Consider the following 15602-nt stretch of genomic DNA (forward strand, 5'->3'; position numbering starts at 1 on the left):
TTAAGGGCATCAACTTGACCGCGAAGATGGGCATTCTCGGTAATGACCGTCATCAGGAGCGCCTCGTATTTTGAGGCAAGCTCCAACAGCCCTTTCGCAGTCCCTACCTCGAAGTTTTTAGCCTCAAAGACCAGCTCATTTAGCTCCCCCGTTATTCGTTTGGCAGCCGCAACATGGCTGACTGCCCCACCCCCAACAACAACTGCCCCCCGTGAAACATCCCGCGTTCCCTCTTTTTTGGCACTCGAGACGCGAGTGCCGGCTTTCGTAGCGCCCTCCTTTCCGACGCCTTTCAACGCCGTACTAGCCGGAAGGGCTTTCACAGCGGCGGCCACGCTTCCGCTACCGCTTTCCCCCTCATGTCGCGACGACCCCATACGCGCGCCCGCTTTCTCAGTGGTGGCCCYGATGGCACTACCACTACAGCTCCCGCTCYCWCCCTCGTAACCACTTACGGTACGCGGCGACCCCGCACGCGAAACCGCTTTCTCAGCGGTAGCCATGTTGGCAATCCCGCCACAACTACTGCTCCCTCCCTTGCTGCCGTCCTCTAGACGCGGCGACCCCAAACGCGCCTKACTACGCGGTGGAGACCTTWCCGCAACCGTCGTCTCCCCTTCACCGCCCGACGTGGAGTCATCCACGACTGTRGAAGCGGCGGAATCTCCGCTTCCAGCGAGGGTCTTATTCCTCCTCTTCCGTCCAGGAGGCATCTCACTGCCCGACTCACCCTTCAGTCGAACTGATCTACTGGCGTACCACTAGCATAGAGAGCTCTTGGCCAGAAAGATTCTGGAGCAGCTGCTCGCCAGATACCTGCGTCTGAACGCGCTGAAAAGTGCAACCCACGCGAAGGCCCGCTCAATAAAAGCGACCACCCAAGCGGTCGACTATAGCGTGCTCGCAGTGGCACAGCCCACAACCCCAACMGGAGYTAGGATAAAGGCCACTCAATTGGCCGCCGGACGGACAATGTCCCCGTAACGGTCCGGAGTCGRCCGATGTGACGCTGTACCGAATCGCACCGTGGGCTAAACGGTTCGCTTTTATGACCGTTGGTCCTCACAGGAGTCGCAATCTCCAACGCTGGACAGACGCCTGCACCCTTTGGKCAATCCTGTCCAGACTCCCCTGACACTGAGCCAACTAAACACCAGTTGCTCAGCACAGAACTACTGTCAGGCAGTTCCGTCAGCAAGAATGCCAACAACACGGCGTTGCACTGGAACCGTGCAAAGCTTCCGCCAATARCAACAACGTGGATGACCACGTTSTCCGTATATAGGGTAGTAATAATAAAGTTACTTACCGCTATGCCCCACGATTATGTACACAAAAATGCACAAAATTGTGTACCCGTACAAAACCACTCGCGGTCAACAACCCACGCACACACGATCGCACAAACAAAATCACCGACCGTTACACACGCGCGCCAGGCAATAACGGTGCCAGCTAAATCGCGTAAACAAATTACCGCACAAAAGGAATCGCAAAAGAAATCACCAAAAAAAAACACTTTTGAAAAAATCGCAACGATGCGCACGCACGTCTATTCGCGTCGACAGTCAACTAACGAATGAGCAAGTCAGGTCAGGTCGAAGTAGAATGCTATAATTCATTAAGCAATAAAGCGAGTAACATCGCTGTGAAAGTAAAAAAGGCATTTTTACTAATTGGCGCCCAACAACGTGGGACTTCTTAAAAATTTCTAACCATTGAACTATCATATTCAAGGATATTAAAGAAGACCACTTATTTTGCGGAAAGGACTAATTACCCTGAGGACAGGATTAATAATTATATTTAAATTCTCACGAAAACATGTAAGAAATAATTAAAAATCACAAAAAGTAATAGGTTTGTGTTTAAAAAACTACCTAAGAGTCAAAAACCATTGTCAAAAAACTCGTGGAAAGTGTGAAAAATAATAATCTAGACAATAAAGTTTTTGCTTTTACAAAAAATCATAAAGAGGAAAACGTTAAATACAATTAACGTAACAAAATTAATACAATTCTTCGAAAATGTTTTTTCTATAAGTTCAGTATTTTCATCTCAATAAAAGTAATAAAATGAACTAAAATCAATAACACATAAGTGTGTTTGTAGTTCATAGAAATATGAAGCGTACTTTTCGGATCTCAAATTTGCATAGGAGGTTATAATCCGCGATCTGGCTAGTAAAATGGTCTCTTTCATTGCTCGCATATCCCATTTAGTACTTTACTTTTTCCTCACTTTTCAAATTAAATTTGTTTCTAAAAACAGTAATATCTATTTATATTTGCTACAAACTATTATTTGAAGCTTATGAAAAAGAAAATTTAAGAGTTTTTAGATATCAACATGAGCGTTAGTAGATAACAAGTTATAGAAATAGTTAGCATTGCTACTGAGCGGACTAGGCAAGCATTTTCCGATCAGCTTGATCAATTAACCTCACAATGGAATCGATTAACGTCTCCCACCGTTCAGATAATAATGCTAGCTTGGACCTAATTAAGTCGTTGCCTGAATTTAAAGGCGATTCATTCTCATATCCTTCATGGCGTACCGCTGCCCAGTTTGGAATAAATTATTAATAAAGGGGGTTCGGAAATATACTACATTACAACGGGAATATTTCGAAACAAAATTACTGAATCTGCTATTCCACTCTTTCGTCGTTCAATACAGTGCTTAATTTTCAATCAATCATTGCTAGGTTGGATCAATCGTATTCCGACAAAGGACCATTGTATGTCCTAGAGCACGAACTTAATGTGTTAAGGTAAGGTAGGATGTCAATTTCCGAATATTATGACAAAGTTGACAAACAATTAACTCTCATAATTAACAAACAAATAATGACTCATAGTAGTAATAGGGAAATTATTGCAGCTCTTAACGATCGAGCAAGAGAAAACGCTTTGCTCTATTTTCGGTAATTCCAAAGCATCTTCCTGCGCAGTAGCTCCAGAGCTTGAAATTACTCACATGCGTTATGACTTTGCCCGCGCTTACTACTTATTCCCAACCGCATACTGAACGCATTACCCACAACTTTCAAAACACTCACACTAGGCCAATGCCGATGGAAATCGACAATAATACCTCATATTATCATAAACGCTCTTCTCCTCATAATCAGTATAATCCGCATTACCACCAAAATAAAAATTATTTTCAACCAATTCAGTCAATTCGAAATGCTCCGAAACAGCAGCCTTTAACGATTCATCTGCCAATATTTAAGCGATTACGAGCAATCCTCCTCAAATCAGGCACCTTTAAATAAAATGAAAAAAGTTTACTTTCTGCCTGAAAAAAAAAAAACTTTGATCAAGTAGATTGCGAAGAATATAATGAAAAGTATTCTCAAGGCGATAATTTCAGAAATTACGCTGAAAGTTGTTACCTTGATGATGATACTAATAACTATAACCAAGTTGATAGCGATACGAAACAAGTTGAAGAAATTAATTATTTAAACTAAAATTGCTCCTGCCGTTTATAACTAAAACTTCCGAAAGTGGTCAGGTGCTACACCTTTTAATCGACACCGGAACTTCTAAGAACTATGTAAATATTTTTGGTTTCTGCATGGCATCAAAAGTATCGGTAAATGCTTCAAGTTCAAGTCTATCAATGGGACAAATTTAACAAAGAAATGCCTGCTGAATGTTCTCGATCACACCTCAACATTTTACTTACTTCCCAACTTAAGTACATTTGATGGTATCATTGGATACGATTTCTTAGAGAAATTGAGGCTAGTGCTGATACTGAAAATGGATACTTATTTTACCGTAACGGTAAAGTGAAACTACAGCATCTCATGCAACCAAAGCAATTTGATTACAATAGAAGAAGACTCTGTTCAATTTCGAGATGTGATTAACACACACCTAAATTCATTTGCTGACCCAAATAGATCACTACTATTTAACACGAATGTTAAGGCTAGGATTCGTACTCCTACAAATGATACAATTTATAGTAAAAGCTATCCGTATCCAGTTTCAGTTGCGCCGTTCATTAATAACGAAATAAGAACACTCCTCAGAGACTTCTATCTTTTTCTCCATATAATTCCCCCGTCCATGTTGTATCCAAAAAGGGTTTAGATGAAAGTGGTAATCCGAAGCTATGACTGGTAATCGACTATAGGAAAATTAACGAACAAACAGTTCCTGATCGATATCCAATACCGAACACAACTATAATTTTAGCCAATTTGGGAAATTCAAAATATTTTACCCCCTTAGATTTAAAATGTTTTTTCCATCAGATTGCTATGTGCGAAAAAGATAGAAAAAAACTGCATTTAGCATTAACAATGGAAAGTATGAGTTTTGTAGGCTACACTTCGGTTTAAAAAATGCGCCAAGTACATTTCAATGAAGTATCGACAGAGAGATCGTCGCTTTGTAGAAAATTATGCCGATATGGTAAAACCATTAACCAAATATCTTCGTGACGAGAACGGACATGTAGGGGCAAAAAGAATCGAAAAATGTTGAAATTGAACTTAATTGTGAGGCGCTGAATGGTTTCGAAAAAGTAAAGCGAGTGTTAGCTTCCGAAGACGTTCTTCTTTAATATCCAAATTACACACAACCTTTCGATCTGACAAAGGATGCCTCGTCGACCGCTTTAGGTGCAGTTTTGTGTCAAAATGGCCGCCTCATTAAAGGATATCGAGAACTCTTTCTGCTACAGAACAAAATAACGTCATTCTTCGAGAGCTTCTTGCTATCGTATGGGCTTTGAAAACGTTGCGACATCACCTTTACGGTGTAAAAATATAAACATTTTTACCGACCATTATTTTTTCTATATCGGAAAAAAATCCAAATAGTTAAATGAAAAGATGGCGCGCATTTATAGAAGAATTTTCGCCAAATTTCACCTGGCAAAAGAAAATAAGGTAGCTGACGCTCTCTCTAGGCATTACGTTAATAATTTGGAAGAATCTGAAACAAACAAACCGCTCATAGTGAAGAGTCATTTATTAACACTATAAAAACTATAAAGCATCCTGTTAATCAATTCAAAAATCAACTCATTTTATTTAAATCGAATACTTTCAATAAAAACACTACAATTTTGTTCCAGAAATTTATTCGACACACCATATTTTTTGATACTGTTGAAAAATTGATAAGCTACTTAAAATCTTCATTAAATTATAACGTCACAATGAAGACCATTTGCATTGTGACCGTTTTACTTTAGCGGAAATACAGAGTCCCATATTATCCAAATTTCCAGGCGTTAAATTTCATTTAATCAATCACACCGAATTACTCGTTATTGATTCGATATTTTTATTACTACCAAACAAAACTTTTTGACATGCGTCGACAAATTTTCAAAATTTGCCGTTGTGAAGCCAATCGCATCAAGAACCACTGGTGATATCAAAGATGCTCTTCTACAAGTTTTATTAATTTTCAATAATACAAAAACCGTTGTATCCGAGAACGAAAAGGCTCCAATTTAATAAGAGCACTACTAAGTGATCACTTTCTAAATTCTTCATTCCCACACTTCACAGCGAAAGCAACGGCAAAGTGGGAGGGTTTCACTCTACCTTGCTTGAAATAGCGCGTTGTATTAAGGAACGACAGCAATTATATGAAACTAACCTAATTTTACTAGCAACCCAAAAATACAATCATAGCATTCACTCTGTCATAAACGCAAAGCCTATTGACGTCTTTCACAATTATTAAGCTGTAAAATTAAATGCTGTTAAAAGAAGGTTAGTAGAAGCTCAAGAAAAAACTCTTAAAAGTTTTAACGCAAATAAAACTCTTAAAACATATGAAGTTGGAGAAAAGGCTTTTTTGAGAAGAAACAAACGTTTGTGTAATCAATTTGATAAAATTTTTATAGAAAAAGTTATCAAAAAAGATCTCGGTACTGCAGTTATGATCAAAGGAAAAAGACTCCATAAGAGCAATTTGTGATAGTTTTCTTTAATGATTTCCTAAAAAATTTTAATTTAAATAATAAAATATAAAATATTATTTTTTAAACCACATAATAGATTTAAAAGAAAATACTTTCATTGATTTTGAATTATTACCATTTCTTTAAAACTAAGTCTAGTTCTAAGCAAAAACAACTGTAACAAAACACACAAAAAATGTATATATTTTTTCTCATTACCACATTGACTTAATACCATTTCATTAAAACAGCTTTCTAAACCTAGTTATAAGCTACTACAATTGTAAAAAATTATAATTTTTTCGACCTGCTACCACCATCACCTCGATTTTCGAGATTCAAAATGACTTTGTCGAAACGCGAACGCTTCGAGCTTAACAAGGGGAGTAGTTAAGGTACACCTGTTGTCAAACACGAGAGTTAATAAAATCTGACACAAAGGTTAATACTATAATCTGAGCTAAAGCTATTCTTGCACTCAATTATCAATGTTTGCGGTATGTGCGTGGCGTTCGATGAATGGCTGGCATACCAATAAACAACAACTATCGAATAGCTCTCTTTTCCCGCCAACATGTGCAGTTCGAAAGAACAATAAAGAACCGTTTCTCCGTGGCGCAAAACAAGCAAGTCAGGTCAGGTCGAAGTAGAATGCTAGAATTCATTAAGCAATAAAGCGAGTAACATCGCTGTGAAGGTAAAAAAGACATTTTTACTAATTTATAAAAGCACTTTGTTGTCTATGCTAACTTTGGAGTTTTTATTTAAAAGCCAATTTAAATTTGCAGTTCTAATCTTCATACATGTTATTTTACTAGAGATGTGTTTTCTCCACGTGAGCTTTCTATATAGGTGAATACCAAGGCAACGAGGTAATCGTTCGCTTGTGGTACTAAATTATGGTTTATTTTTACTGCCGGGCACATCTTTGGTCTTAGCGAAATGTAATATGCTTCCACTCTCTTCATTCACATTTACACGCCATGGCGCGCCAGTTCGCTAGCCATTCTTCGAGAGAACTTAACTTGGAAGATCTGCTGTATATATGATGTATAGTGTTGGGCTAAAACACTGCCCTGGAGTACACCAGCCCATATATGTCGTCCACCAGATATGAAATATCCCACATTTACCATAAATTTTCTATTTTTTAAATAAGATTTTTTAAATAAGATACAATTTTAAAAGTAGACGGTTTTTAATATTATATAAAAGACCTTCGTGCCACACTTTACCAAACGCCTGAGTTACGTCTAGAAATATTGCTGAAGAGTACTCCCTGTGCTCAAATGCTCTCCTTATCTCGTTAGTAATTCCATTTACTTGCTCTATTGTGCCATGTTTCGCACGAAATCCGAATTGATGCATTATTATTGTATTATTTTCGCGGAGGAAAGGAGACATCTTTGATAGTAATACTTTTTCAAATACTTTTGAAAGACAGGATACAAGACTGATTGGTCTGTATGAAGACGGCTGTATTAAGTCTTTCCCAGGTTTATCTATCAAGATAACCTGCGAAAATCCATGAAATTGGAAAGTATCCACCTCTACAGCAAAAATTGGTAACTCAATTAGCATTTTTGGGGAACTATTATCATGCACTGGCGCCTTTTTCGGATTAAGTTCTTTGATGATACCAATAGTTTCCCAAGGTGAAGTCTTAAGACACTCGAGCGACTCTTTAGCTGTGTTGCGTAAGATTGACAGCTTAAAGTTGTTCTTTGGCAAATTGGGTTGAAATACTTTTTCTAGGTGATTGGCAAAGCGATTAGGGTTTTCCTCGTCATTTCCAATTTCCTCCCAAGTCTCGTATAGGCATGTTGGAGTCAGTTGGTGGCTTCATGGACTTTTGGACTTTCCGAAGGAAATTTAGCTTGTTTGAATTTGGACACAGCTTCCTTATATATATTTCGGTGTTCAATTCTTCCTCACGTTGAAGCGCTTTTTTCAGTTTACGTACAGCAAATTTTAATTGAAGCTGAGTCGAAGAGGAACGATTTATCTGCCATTCACGTCTTGCACACCTTTTTTCATTTACATACAAGCATTTCTATTTCCCATTAGAGATTTTTCTGAAACCAAGCGGATTATAGCTTTTGTTTGTTGTTGCTAAGACAGCTGCGCTGGTTATTATAACATTGACTTCTCTTATGCTTTCGTTAATATCTCTTCCTGTATTTATTTTGTACTCAATAGTAATATTTTTGACAATTCATTTTATAAGAAGTCAGACCCACTTTTAAATTAACAAATATGGGTTGTTCATATAACTTTATTATTACAGGAGAGTGATCAGAAGATAGATCAGTACATGTATCAGCTATTATGTGCGATTTATATATATTTTTGATTACAGCAAAACCAATTAAATCTGATATTTTCTTGCGATCACTAGGCCAATATGTTGGCTTACCAGGAGATATTATTTCAAGATTATTGTGCTTATTTATAACAGTTTGATACAGCTGTCGTCCTTTCGGATTAATAAGACGTGAGCCCCAGTACGTGTGTTTTGCGTTGTATTTTCCACCTGCCAGAAATCTTTGACCTAGTGTTCCAAAAAAGTCTTTAAATTCGATTTGTGTAATTTTAAAACGAGGTGGACAGTATATAGCCGTAACGTTAAAGTCACAACCCTGATTTGTTAGTGATATTGTTGTAGCTTGTAGGTGTAGCATGGTATTCTAGAGCATAGTGGTTTAAACGATTTCTAATCAATACTGCCGTGCCACCATACACCTTTTCATGGATGAAAGGTTTGTTTCATCTTTTTTCAAAGGCACTATATGAAAATTGTTAGTACCTACAATTTAACTTAATTCAGCAACGAGAGCACTACTATGCTCGCACAAATATATTAGAGGTGCTTTGACATTAACGACTGTCGCATCGTCGTCTGATCCATTGCTTAGTAAGGCAAATCTATTGCCATTTATTACTTCCGGTTTATTCTTAATTGTTGTACCGCCTTAAAATTTATAAATAAATAGCGGTCAATGCCAGTTTGTACAGACTGGCCTTTTTTTATTGGTACATTCTCACTTTGCTTTATGTTGTTCTTCACTGTTTGCTTACTTGCTGATACCTGCTTGATCACACCAACATAGATCACGTTTGCTGCTGACCGTTGTTGACTGCCGTTCTCTTCTGCGTTTGTTTTTTGTAAGCAATGTAAGCTTTGAAGTTGTAGATAATTTCGTCTATCTTGGAACCAGCGTAAACACCACCAACAATGTCAGCCTAGAAATCCAACGCAGGATAACTCTTGCCAACAGCTGTCTCTTATACACATCTAGATGTGTATAAGAGACAGGTACGAGATATACGACGACATTGACATAGTTCAGCGAATTAAAAGACAGCGGCTACGCTGGCTAGGTCATGTTGTCCGGATGGACGAAAACGTTCCAGCTCTGAAAGTATTCGACGCAGTAACCGACGGGGGAAGCAGAGGAAGAGGAAGACCTCCACTCCGTTGGAAGGACCAAGTGGAGAAGGACCTGGCTTCACTTGGAATATCTAATTGGCGCCACGTAGCGAAAAGAAGAAACGACTGGCGCGCTGTTGTTAACTCGGCTATAATCGCGTAAGCGGTGTCTACGCCAATCAAGAAGAAGAAGAAGAATGCTTATGGTGCTGCTCAGTTAGTCGCTGCGATGACTCATTCTTCTCACCGTTGCCTTGTTTGTTGGTACGAGCTGAATTCGCAGGCTCGACTGAAGTAGTCATTCAGAGAATGTCAGAGAGTGAATAAGGCCTTGTTAGTGGGGTTGCGCTGCGCTCATGCTATGTGTACAGTTTGTAAACAGTTTGATTCTTTTGTAATTTTTTATGTTTTGATTTGCACTTTCGGCGTTATTGCCTACGTTTGCACTTAATGCACGTTTTTAAATATTTGTTTACATTCAAGAGTTTCCGGTTCGTTAGAGAGCGAATAAAAAAGCCTGGAATGGTTTAGTAATGTTTTGTTGCTGAAGTTAAAATATATATGGAACAGCAATGTCTTGATATTAAAAATCCTTCGCTCATATCCAAATGTTCAAGTAATATTTTTGCCACCTAATACCACTTCCTTGATTCAACTATTAGATCCGGTATAATTGCTTGTTTAAGCTTTATTATAATCAACGACCATTCCAACATATTTTAGATGCAGTAGAGAAGGACACCCTTACGATCTTTGTTGCATGGAAAAAATATTATATTTTGGATTGCATTACGTATATTTCAATGGCCAAAGAAAAGGTAAGGGTATCAATATTAAATTCCTGCTGGAAAGAATTTTCCCAGAATGCGTCAAAAGTGGTACCCCAGTGCCCCAAGCATTGGTGAAGACTTCTGAAATTATAGCCTTGGCACGCGAAATCGGAGGAGAATTATTTGAGGACCTGCAAATTGAAGATGTCGACTATTTAATGATAGATATCTAGGTTATGATTGTCAGATTGAATTAATAACAGATGACGGCAAAACTGAGAACCACAATAGCGATAACGATAACGACGAAGAGGTGAAAGTATGGTGAATCATTTTTTACAAAATTTTCCTAATATGGAACGTGCCGTGAAATTCGAACGAGATATTAATAATTGTATTGCTGGGTATATAGAACTTATGAAACCAAAATTCAACTTTCTCTTACGGGCGTTGCCACGATTTGGATTTTTCCCGGAGAAACGAGTCAACTGATTGCTCTCTCATACTGTACATATACTGTAGTAATTATAAAAATTGTCTTCAATATGTTTGAAATTTTCTTAAACTAACTGAAAATCAGAGTCGAACGCTTTTATTTGTAAATATATAAAATATTTTTAATAGTTTGATTTCATTTTTCGTATTTTATATAGTATGGAAAATTGTAATTGAAAACTGAGATGTGTACAAAACCATATAAGCGTACTGAGCAATGGCAAAATTGTTCAAATGAAAACAAAAAAGAATGGCTGATTTCTACGGGCTTAACTTTTGGCAAATTTTGTTCACTAAGGGCGGTGACTATTATTATTTTCATAGTTTAAAACTTACCGTTTTGATTTCCCAGATAGTACAACCATTGGTTTTCGGATAACGCAAAAGAACAGCTGGTACGACGAGGAGTCCCGTATCGCAGCGGGGAGAAAACAGACTGCCTACCTCGCGAAAGTTCTATGAAAAAATGCGGCGGCTAAGGGAAGGTTTCAAGACCGGAGCATATTCTTGTAGAACCCCCAAAGGTGATTTAGTGACTCATGCCTAGAGCATACTAAAATTATGGAGGGAACACTTCTCCAGCTTGCTGAATGGCAGTGAAAGTACAACGCCAGGAAAAGGCGAACTCGATTTCCCGATTGACGTGTAATATATCGTCGGACAAAAGCATGCCCAACGATTGGAATTTAAGTGTGCAAACTGATTGGCCGTTAGCAGTGTGGCTTTAGACCTGGCTAATCAACAACCGACCAGATATTCACCAAATGCGCCCAATCTTGGAAAATACCCGAGAAAGAAGAATCGACACACACCATCTCTTCGTCGATTTCAAAGCTGCTTCCGACAGCACGAAAAGGAGCTGCCTTTATGCCGCGATGTCTAAATTTGGTATGTAAGCTGACGTTGAGCAACACTAAAAGCTCCGTCAAGATCGGGAAGATCTCTCCGAGCCGCTCGATACCAAACGAGATTTCAAACAAGGTGACTCCATCCTACTACTGGAGAAAATAATTCAAGCTGCATATGTTAATCGAGCAGGTACAATAATTTATAAGAGTGTACAACCGCTGGCGTATGTCGATGGAATTGACGTCATCGGCCTTAACATCCGCGCCGTTAGTTCTACTTTATACTGACTGGATAAGGAAGCAAAGCAAATGGATCTGGCAGTGATCGAGGTCAAGACGAAATATCTCCTGTCATCAAACAAACAGTTTTTGTACTCGCGACTTGGCTCTCATGTCACTGTTGGCAGTCATAACTTTGAAGTTGTAGATAATTTTGTATAAGTGGGAACCAGCATAAACTCCAACAAACAATTCGGCCCGGAAATCCAACGCAGGATAACTCTTGCCAAAAGGTGATACTTCAGACTGAGTAGGCAATTGAGAAGTAAASTCCTCTYTCGACGAACAAAAACAAAACTCTATAAGTCACTCATTATTCCCGTCCTGCTATATGGTGAAGAGGCTTGGACGATGACAACAACTGATGAGTCGACGTTGCGAGTTTTCAAAATCAATCGGATTATCAAAATCAACAAAATAAGAAGAGTGTGCAAAGAACGTGAATGAGTGAAATCCGCTAATAATATTTTTGTGGCGATATCCTTTAATAAAAAAGTACCCCTTCGAAAAATGATATATTGCACTTTGCGAATTCATGTTTTGTTTGATCGAATAACGTTTGCCGATCATTGTACATTACAGATTCGGTTTTTTTAATTGTGATTTGGTGAGTTTTTGTGAATTAAAATTGATAAAAAATAAAATATAGAAATGAATGACAAATTTGCAAAAAGCTCTAAATAATTATTTGATATACTACCTAATGCATTCTATAAATCCACCAAAACATTTTTGAATATTTTTAGAATTAATTACTCATTATTTCAAATGTTTTCGTCAACACTGTAGGTTGAAAATCAACAAATCATGATTTGCTAAATCAGATAATATATTTCTATGACTGAAAATCATACAAAACATTCGTTGCAATCCGATACAACATTGGGGATAACAGCAAATGTTTTTTTTTTTTTTGTGTGTGTGTTTCATTGTTGTTTGGCTATTGGGATTTTTATGTAAGAAGTGGTACGTTTCTATTATTGTTTCATTGTTTTATCATCTTCAGACATTGGTAAATCGCTCTTATTTCACGCATTCAATATTTCAATACCCTGACTATTTGTTACTCATTAATTTCTTCAAAGTCTCCGCGTTGAACTAAAGGCAAACACTTGAAAATATGTTCAGCAACATTACCTTGACAGTAGTTTTCAAGTGTAGTTCAAAGTGTTCACCCAACATTTTGTGATATATTTTTTTGTTCTGGATTAAAGTGTCTGTAAAAACTTTATATACACATGACCATTAAACGAATAATTAGGATAATTGTTGCAACCATGGTGGTGTTGAATCGTATTCTGGCAAAGGGATTACCGTTGCAGAATCAGAATTTCTATCTGCAATTATGAATAATTCAATAAATTCACACAGCACACACAACCAGCAAATTGTAAAGGGTTGAGCCTCATCTAAAAAGCACATAAAAAACACTTAGTAAATAAATAAATAGTTAATTTAGACATGACGCAGCTACGCTGTGTATCAGGTTCACCCAAACTCTGCGCGACCTTTTCGCCAACTTTCCTAATGCCTCATTCTTACACATTAAAAAATTTTGTATGATGAATGTTGCTCTTACAATAGAGTTTTCCATTTCAAGACAAAAAGTTACACATGGATATGTATTACGATAAGAGGTAAATCTTGTAGAGTATTCTTGCCCAAACCTCACAAGAAAAAAGCTCAAAAAACTCTCCATATGAGGTGAAACAACTGTTTATATTATATAAGCAAATCAACCAAAATAAGGAAATGGACAACCAAGAGAAGCAAGTAATTTGTTAACTTTATTAAATTTGGTGGAGATAAATTAATTTATTTTAAGAATTTCAAAACTCGAAAGAACAACGCAAAAGAAGCTGCAGTATTACGTAATATTCTGCAAGAAGCATCCTGAGTTGCAACAGGTTAAGTTATCTCCGACCAACCCTCACGGGCTGCAAATGTTGTGGTCTGAGTTAACTGAATCGTTGCATTCGTTAAGAGGACCAAGATACTCGCAACCAGAGCGTGAAAGTTAAGGCCTCCGTACCCTCACCTGCTGAAAGCCTTCCAGCAGTTGCGGTTTCAGAATTTCAGGAGCAGGTAATTGCAATCCTTGAGGCATTAGCGGTCGATGGATTGGCGGGTGTTAAGAGCTTGAGTCAACAGATATTTTTTTATTTTATACACATTGCTCTGGTACTCACAGCTCTAGTTTCAGCACCAACTCCTGCTCCATTGCTAGCTCTAGCTCCAGTTCCAGAACCACGTCTATCTCCAGTTCCAGCTCTTGCCCAGCTTAACCTGCTTTATATCCCCCCTCTTTCTCTTCTTGGCCATCGCTTCCCATTTCATCGCCTCTTGTCCTACATTCCTTGAAATACTTGGGTGTGACGTTAGACTGGAGGATAATCGATCGGCCCACTTTGAGAAAGACCGTGAAGAAGCAGTAAAGGTGACGGCTACATTAACGAGAATGATGGCCAACAAAAGGTGGCTCTAGTCAGATTAGACATGCCTTCCTGACTAAAGTGTGCCAGTCAGTACAAATATACGCCGCAACTATATGACGAACATCATTGCAACAAAAATCGAGAGTGAATGGTACTCGTTCAAGAATTATGACGTCAGTATATATTCGAAATAAATCAATGTTAATAAATAGTTTTACTTTGCTCAGTCGTATCACGAATTAACGAAAACAACAAAACAAACAAAAAAAAATTTATGTGTTGCGTGATCAAGCATTCGCTAAATATTTTGTAATCAAAGAGTTGTTTCCAGCTCTCAGAAACCCAATAAACATAATGACAAGCGTTTTGTAAATTAAGATTGCAGCAAGCTTGCATAAATAAGAGTTTTGCCAACGTGGTTGAGAATTTGCTTGCAAATGCAAGTGTTTCATAAAAATAAACAAAACGTATCATTCTCCACGTTACAAATTGTGCTGATAAGTTAAATTGTTCTTAAAATGGTTAAATTAAATGCGTTTGATACTTCTAATTATCATTTGCTATTAAAAAAAGTAATTGTCTGAAAAATTGATGTCTGCAGCAAAAAAGAAGAAAATTGTTTGCGCTGCAGCAGCGAAATTTTTGAGCATCTATGGGACGGTGCGGCTGAAAGTTTTTTGTGGCTGGTAGTTTTCCTTGCTGGTAAGTATTTAATTTTGAAATGTGCGGTGACTGCTAATGTTGATTTTATTTCTATTTGTACCGACAACGTTGCTGAGGGCTTTTCCTGGCGAGGAACTGCTGATAGGGCCTTCACTGTCGCCACTGCCATAGTAATAAGTGAAATACGTTTAATAGGTTTCTATTTACATTTTTATATTCATATTTTAATTCTATTGCAGAAACTTTCGCTGAAAATAGAGGCAAGGAAGATGACTTGTATTTGCCTCTGTGTCATATTTCCAGTACGCAAAGAATCGTATTAAAATTAAAACAACAAAAAAGTTAACGTAAATAATAAGTAATATTTTTTTCATTTTAATTTTAATTTAATATTATTATATTAAAAACAAAATTAATATTAAACATGATTTTTTAAATGTATCAATAAAAAGACATATCCAAACAAAGTAAATGTTTAAAACGCTTACTATTTTCATTAAAAATACAGGTTTTTAAGCATTTTCAAAACGTGTTTTTTAAGCATGTAAAAAACCTGTAATTACGTTACTTAAAAAACATGTTTTGCAATTGCCTTTTAAAAGCTTATAAAGTTGGGTCCTTTTTTATTATAAAGACCTTGCTTTGTTATCTTTTGTAAAGGTCACATCAGCGTTTTATAAGTGYTTTACTTACATTTGAACGCTTACAAAACGCTTATAACCCTGACAGACTAACTTGCATT

This window comes from Bactrocera latifrons, unplaced genomic scaffold (assembly GCF_001853355.1).
Source record: "Bactrocera latifrons isolate USDA-ARS-PBARC rearing strain unplaced genomic scaffold, ASM185335v1 scaffold_311, whole genome shotgun sequence".
Lineage (NCBI taxonomy): Eukaryota > Metazoa > Arthropoda > Insecta > Diptera > Tephritidae > Bactrocera > Bactrocera latifrons.